The sequence below is a fragment of the Strix uralensis genome, chromosome 28 (genome assembly GCF_047716275.1).
Source record: "Strix uralensis isolate ZFMK-TIS-50842 chromosome 28, bStrUra1, whole genome shotgun sequence".
In the NCBI taxonomy this organism is placed as follows: domain Eukaryota; kingdom Metazoa; phylum Chordata; class Aves; order Strigiformes; family Strigidae; genus Strix; species Strix uralensis.
In genome coordinates this window covers 164147-170579 of record NC_133999.1, presented here as the reverse complement: position 1 = coordinate 170579, position 6433 = coordinate 164147, and the positions used below count along the sequence as shown (strand labels likewise).

Genomic DNA, 6433 nt, shown 5'->3' with positions numbered 1-6433 from the left:
GGGAGTCACAAATGCTGCGTTCCTCTTGAGATTGACACTAACCTCCTCATCCAATAAGCAGGTCTCCCTGTCGTAGAAGGAGATCAGGTTTGTCAAGCAGGACCTGCCTTTCATAAACCCATGCTGACTGGGCCTGATCATCTGGTTGTCCCGCACGTGTTGTGTGATGGTACTCTGGATGAGGTGCTCCATCAGCTTCCCGGGCACTGAAGTCAAGCTGACAGGCCTGTAATTTCCCGGATCATCCTTCTAACCCTTCTTATATATGGGTGTCACATGGGAATGGTGTATGGTGGGAAGTTGGATGGTGGATGGTGGGGAGATGGATGGTGGATTGTGTGATGGTGATTGTTGGATGGTGGATGTAAGAATGTGGGATGGTGTGTGGTGGAAGAGTGATGGTTGATGGTGGGATGGTGGATGTTGGGAAGGTGGATGGTGGAAAATACAGGGGCATCCCCGAGTGTCACAGTGGCTTGACTAATTTGAGATTCTTCTTCCTAGTTAGTTGCAGATAACTAAACTAAAATTTACCAGAGTCATTGAAATAAACTGTTAAATGTTTTGACACTTGTTATTTACCAACAAAATCAGAAAGAAGCACAAGTTATTTGAAACTATGAAATACTGTATTTGATACGGGGAGCTATCAATCAGTAATTTCAGAGATGTCAAATGGCTGAAGATATTTCTATTACTTCCACACATTTGAATCAATAAAGAAATCCTACACGCAACAATCAAGTAATTCAGCATTCTTCCAATCCTGCGCTTATGTTGCAGATGTTTTTTGGTGAAATAAGAGCTATAAGGCCATTTGATGATTTAATAAGCAATCAAACTGCCATTCAAGACAACACGATGACATATGAATTTCACTGCAGGCAAGTGCCAGGTTATACACAATGGAAGGAACAATCCAGCTAAACAGGCACATGCTGATGGGTTCTAAAATTAACTGAAACTGTTCAGAGAAAGCAACAAGGGTCAAGATGAACAGCTGACTGAGAACATCTGCTAAAAATGGAGAAAACCAGACAAAATGTTAAGAGAAAGACAAAGAATAACTATTCCAAGTACTGTCCTATTGTTTAAGACTGTTATATGACTTCACCTTGTATATTTACTGTCTCCAGCTACGAGACTTCTGTAAAATGAGCAACTAGCACCTACATGAGGCAAGAATCTTCACTGCTGTGCTCTTCTATAGCCCTGAAAGATCAATCCAGGTATCTGGACATGGATAGCAGAAAATGGAAGATCTCAGGAAGGACAAAGGGGCTCAAAGTATAAAATCCTGCCTGTAAAGAGATACTGCATTTATTTTTATTTAGAATTATCTGATCATCACCTGAATTTTACATCTTTCTTTTACAGAACGAAAAGAGGGAAGAAAGAAGATGTCAAGAGCAAGCTTGACAAGGAAATCTAAGTTCTCATTCACACAGACAGATGAAGACAAAAAGTTGAAGCAATGGAAGAACTGAATGATTGGTGGATCAGGCTCACTTTGTCACTTTCAAGTTAGAAAGAATAAAATATCAATCTTTCTTTGTTGAAGAGTATAGGGGTACAACTCCATTTTACAGCCATGAAACTAGAGAAAAGACAGTATGAGAATCTGATCTTACAAGTCAGGATCTACAGAACTGAACTATGCATTATCCTTATGAAAAGACATTTCATGCTCAGACAATCTACTGGATAACAGCAGAGAAAACCATGTCAGAATTTGTTGCCACTGAACTGACTCACAGCACATTTAAGTTACAGTCACATAAAGAGGAAAGGAAAACTACTTCTACTAAAGAAATACTAATGACCATTTTTACGTTGATTTGCATTTTTAAAGGTATCACATTTGTTAAAACAAAACTGCAACAGGTATTCAAAGTCCCTTTTTTTCCTCTCAAGAAAAACAACTTTAATCTCATGTTCAAGTCAATCTGATTCTTTTTGTCTTCAATCAAACAAAAGACAACAGAGAGCAGCAGTCCAAGAAAACAAACAGAAAACCCCACTTATAACTTAAATCATGGAATCATTTCAAAAGGACAGTAAAGTTGCAGCTGTACTATCAAAAATAAGCAGCACTTATCTGGCTGTATGAGCAAACTATCACTGCCTCTACAGACCAACTGGTTGTTGCTGATGAACCAGTATGGCTTGGAAGGAGGGAACAAAAAAAAAAATAAATCTCAGACTCAATGTTGACAGAGAATTTCTGAAAAATTTTTGTGGTCAAGACAATACCAAACCTCAAAATGCAATCCTGTAGACAAGATATTCTTCCTGTGGTGCTATACACGTGCAAAACAGACTGATAAGGAGTTCTTTAAACAAAGGCATCATAGAATCATATAGATGATGGGTGACAGACCAAAATGCAGTAATAATCAAAATAATCCAATAGTCCACGTAAAAACAGTGTTGTATGGTTGGCATTAATTCAAGAAAATAAAAATAAGAAAGCTGCATGAGCAACAAGTTAGAGTACCTGATCACTTACTGGGATTGTCTTGTTCCATCCATGCCAACAGCAGGTCCTTGTCAATGTAATTTCAGCTCTTTCTGAAAGGTGATCAGGACTGTTCCTCAAACAGTGCAAAATCCTACGAAATACAGTCACTGCCCGTGACTTAGGTAAATGCTACATTGGTGAAACCAAAAGGGTTTTAAATGTTTACTCAGTCACTGATTATAAGCTGAAACCTTACTACATATAGCTGTTCTAGTTGAGCAGAACTGGATGGTTGGAATAAAACGTCAAATGTCTGAGAGTGGGTCACTTTAATAGCAGATTATAATTATCTATGGATATTATAATCCCCAAAGAAATAATATTGTGCTTATAAATTCCTTTAGAAGAGTAAATAAAAGACAGTTAAACCACACCAGTGATAAAAAGCATATTTCTCCACATAGTGCCAATTCCTTTTTTTGTCACTTCACAGAATTTATTGCATACTCATATTTTTTTCATTAAAAGTTATGGTTGGTATATTGGCCAGCTGAAAAAAACAACTTAAACCATTCCACACAGGCATAGTTCTTACTGCACAATGGATAAATTATGAACACTTCCAGAGACACCATTCCTAAAAAAAAAATATTCAGACACAAACTTCTTGAACAGTATTTCAACTTTAATGGAATCAGAACAGTAACCCATCAGAACAATTCTATACATCTCTATAAACACTTTGGAGCATGACTAAGTACCTATTACTTCCTATATACAATCACCTGAAACAATACACTGTAAATATGCCTTAACTAAGAAAATACAAACATGCTTCTGCAAGATTATTTAGCTCTTTTTGAGCGTAGCTGTCGCTTGATGATTAGCTGATCGCTTTCCTTCTCTTTTTTTCTATAAAGACCTGAAAAAGATGATATTTCAAGAGTTACTCAGCATTTCTTCAGTGACGAATGACATGTACTTCTAGACCCATGTAACCAACAACATGTTTTTTCCCAGAAGCTGTTTTCAGAATGAATTTTGCCTATTATCTTCTAGTCAGAGGTCTCCAGAACAGAGACACCATTTTAGTGCATCATAATAAGCAAAAAATACTGGGAACATATGAAATCCCTTTTTTTGCTGAAACAAATATCAAAGTCCAAAGAAAACAGTGATCTGAAAGCAGCTCTCACTTCTTATCTCTAATACTCATTTTGTGAAACAAGAAGCGTTCAGAAAACATATTTTTAGCTTAAATTTCTTTAGCTTTCTGACTTTCCCAGGATTCAGTCTTTAACTTTTTCTTCCACTTCCAAGCTCCTTAGCTTCTTTTGCCCTGCCTTCCTGTCATTTCCTTCAGCCTCCTGTGGACAGCATTTTGGTTACTGCTGCATCTATTCATACAGTTTACAGAAAAGTCAACAGAATAACTCAGTATGGGCAAATGCTCACCAGAGCGAATGAAAAAGGACTGAACAGAATGAAGAGATGTACTTCTAACAGCCAGAGCACGCTCAGCACTTTAGTTACTGACAAAACCATAAAGCTGGATTTCAGAAACAGTCCATCAAGCCCTGGCCTATAAGACTCTCTATAGGCTGGTTTAGACAGGGCAACGCAATTTAAGCACACGCAGAAGACTACTGAAACTGTGCTTTGAAAAGCATGGGTGTATCCAAATCCTAAAGTAACCCTAATAGCAGCTGGGCAGAAAAGGAATCGGAAATTACCTCAGATGCTCACTTGCCCTGCAAAGTTAATCGTACATGCAGACCTTTCTCTTCAGTGTTTCAATCATGCTATTCCAAATCTATGGATTCCTTAATGGTCTCTATTTCTGTTATCCCTTCATGCTACTCTTAAATGAACACCAACTACTGGAAAAACAAATTAAGACTCAACTGCTGTACTAGAGGAAAAAGTAACACTCCACATACCACAGCTAAGGTATCTAAGACTCCAAATGTGAAGATATCGCCATGACTGCTATATAGGTGATACAACAAGTCAGCAGTCACACACAGAGAAGATAAGCGAGAAAACAGAGAAAATTAAAGTAACACATCAGGAAGAAAAGACCAAAAGAAATAAGTCAGTACTTTCAAACCTCTTCTGCAACTTGACTCAATCAGGTTTGTTCTGTCCCCCCAATATCTTATTTTAAGCCCAGATTACAGAAATAGATTACAGCGGACAGAACACTAACCCGTAATCACTTACCGAAGAATCAGGGATATCTAGAGGGCAAGAACTGTCCGTTGAACACAGCTTTCTCTTAGATCGTTTTGGCTTGAGCTCCTTTCCTTTGACATTTTCTGGTTCTGCAGACTTGGGAGAGCTTATTGTTGCCATCAGCTTCTTTGCTACAAGAAAAAATTTATTGTAAATCAATGTCTTATTGGTTTTATGAGCCTCAAAATTAATGAATAAAGGTTTAATGAATAAAGGTTTATTAAAATCAGTTTAAAAATGAAACAGATGTAGTCTGAAATTTAAACATAAAAATTCAGAAGTGGTATGTATTTGACTACCACAGTCTTCTATATCCTGAAACAGTTTTCTATAGCTTCAAATGCAAAAGCTTAAAGGACACATTTAAATAGCACCAAAAAAATCAATTGGGATTCAGATTTCACTGGATGTTAAATACAACAGGAATTGAAAACCAGGCTTAACTTCTTTGTACTGACAGAAGCACAAGGTTGAGTCAATTTTCTCTATGTACTTGTATAGTTTTATCAAACTAGTACCAGCTCTATGAAGAGATGAGTGTGTGCATCTTATGAGCTAGAAGGAAAGAAGAGATCCCAATCAATACTAAGTTATGCAAAGGAGGGAAAAAATACAGGACATGGTAATAAAGGTTACAAATTAGACCTCATTTGCTCAAATAAAGTATTTCCAGGGTGAAATTTTGATTACTCTGAATTTGGCTTCCATTGATAATGACATGTTGTCCTCATGGAACCACTCTGACAAATGTGAAAAATGTTAGAAATCCCACTATCTTAACTGTGCATCGTGAATAATGACTAACCTTGTTTTAACCAGCCAAATAGTAGTGTCTTTTAGAATTTAACACTGGTGATTCTTTGTGCCCTCTGCTAATTTTAATCTTTTTTTTAAAAAAAAACCCAGTAACTCAGAAATCATGTCTTACTGTAGGAAAGAATAAAAATATATTCTTCAATGGAAGGTCCTAGCAGTTAATTTTCCCAAGGCTATACTTAAACTTGAAATCCATTAACTGCTTCAGAGCTAGTTTATTGAACTCTTCCACATATTTTCTGGAGATACTGGCTTTCAGATTCTGTAGAACTAATCTTCCTCTCCTACATACATACTTCAAAAAACATTAATACAATTTCCACAGAAACAAAACAGGAAGTGGGGGGGAGATTGCTTATAGAACAAGGTCAGATCTGGGTTTGAATTCAACTCTTGATTTTTTTAGATCAACAGGTCAAGTTTCTGAAATTGCCTTTAACTGTTTTACTGTAAGCAAGAACAAAGTAACTCAGACATTTTGAGCTTATCATTGCTTTTATGATAAATTTATATGCACATAGTCCACACTGCATCCTTTCGCTCTACCTGGCTTACCTTTCACACTTAACCTAAACTTTAGAACCATGTGGTCCTTGTAATCCAGTCGGCCTCTTCTACTCTGCAAGATTCAGCAGAGCAGGCCCCAGCTCAGACTCCATTGTTTCATAAATGAAAGAACAACTGGATGCAGCAGACGTGGCCTTTAACAGCACATACATTAACAGATTACAGTAGAAAAAAGCTATTCTACAATACCCAGATAACATGGAATAAGCCTTATTTATTCTGTACAAACCTTTAGAGTGAAAAATAACAGGAGAACTTTGGAAAAAATCTCCAATTTTTTGTAGTGTTCCATCTTTCTTTTTAGCTGACTTTTTACGTGAAGTAGATTCTTGCTTTCTTAAGGGGTATTCTTTT

At 36.9% G+C, this 6433-nt stretch overlaps 1 long non-coding RNA gene across 1 annotated transcript; it reads right to left on the bottom strand.

Annotated features, from left to right (window-relative positions):
* Window positions 1-3299: 3299 nt before the first annotated feature.
* Window positions 3300-6433, bottom strand: LOC141935764 (uncharacterized). Its single transcript, XR_012626620.1, has 3 exons — window positions 6309-6433; window positions 4685-4827; window positions 3300-3383 (listed from the first exon to the last, which is right to left on the bottom strand). It is a non-coding gene; the product is annotated as an uncharacterized LOC141935764 (long non-coding RNA).